At 41.5% G+C, this 1,212-nt stretch overlaps 1 pseudogene; it reads right to left on the minus strand.

Annotated features, from left to right (window-relative positions):
• Positions 1 to 498: 498 nt before the first annotated feature.
• LOC143965187 (U8 small nucleolar RNA) lies at positions 499 to 624 on the minus strand (annotated as a pseudogene).
• Positions 625 to 1,212: the final 588 nt, after the last annotated feature.

A 1,212-nucleotide genomic window follows, 5' to 3' on the forward strand; every position in this document is an offset into this window, starting at 1 on the left:
AGTACGTGATCTGACACTTCCGGGTCTAGAGTGTGCACGTGCGCCACCGGCAACTCGCTCCCGCTGTGATTGGACATAACAAGAGCCAATCAGCGGGTCCAGCGGACGCGATTTCCGCCGGGACCTGCCAATTGTTCAGGAGACAGGTAGAATGGTGGTCTGCTTGTTTACTGTACATAGGCAGACTTCCGTTCTGCCTGTCTCCTGAACAATTGGCTCTGTGAGAGGGGAATGTACTGATCCTGTGTTTCTGCTAAGCAGGAGCATAGGTCTTTACCTTCCCCCAGTCAAAGCACCTCCCCCACAGTTACTAAGCACTCTCTAGGAACTCATTTAACTATCGTTTAAAATACCCCTATGATAATAACCCTTAATTTCTTTGTAAGCAGGCAAACTTACACATTTTGGAGGAGATCAAATATTTATTTTCCCCCGCTGTTTACTGCTTTTTCTACTCTTAAACACACTAAAAATATATAATGACTATTAGTGATCAATCTCAGAACATCACACACTCTAAGTCAGCTCAGAGTGGTGGGGAGATTGGTGTAATCACACACTCATCCATTCATCATGCCTACTTCCTCATAAGGAAACCCAGGTAAGGATTAACCACACTGATAATACTCTCTAACACGTCCAGCTGAGACCCAAGAATGTGAGTACTTTACTTAAATTATGGAGACTACTGTTTGACTACTGTCAATCTTTAAAAAGAGAATCATGGCATAATGACAAGGCTGTCTAATAAAAGCCACAAACAGTAAAAGAATATAAAAATCATCCTTACTCTGCTGTATTGTGCCAAGAGACTATTTTAATATGTTCTGCAGACACACACTTAAAGCCAACTATGCTAAATACATTATTATCTCCATATGACAAGGATTCATAATGCAACACCCAACTTATAATTTAACAAAATTAAATTATGATTTGTTAGACACTAAACATGATATATGTAGCACCCTCCTAGGTAGGTACTAGAACGGAATATAGTTTTTTTTATCTTTCTGCTTACCAGGAAGATGGTCAGGTAAAACTTAGAGTGCTCTCTGCATATCAGAGTCTATTTGTTAGGTCTGCTCACTGTACTTAGGTGCAGCTCAGCTTGTTTTGACTGTCCCACACTGGTCCAATAGGGAGGCATATTGGACAGTGGGAGAGGACCTGACAAGCGAGCGCAATGGCTTTGATACAGTACTGGCAATT

The sequence above is a fragment of the Lithobates pipiens genome, unplaced genomic scaffold (assembly GCF_037356315.1).
Source record: "Lithobates pipiens isolate NorthernLeopardFrog02 unplaced genomic scaffold, aLitPip1_a1.2 Scaffold_8, whole genome shotgun sequence".
Classification (NCBI taxonomy): Eukaryota; Metazoa; Chordata; class Amphibia; order Anura; family Ranidae; genus Lithobates; species Lithobates pipiens.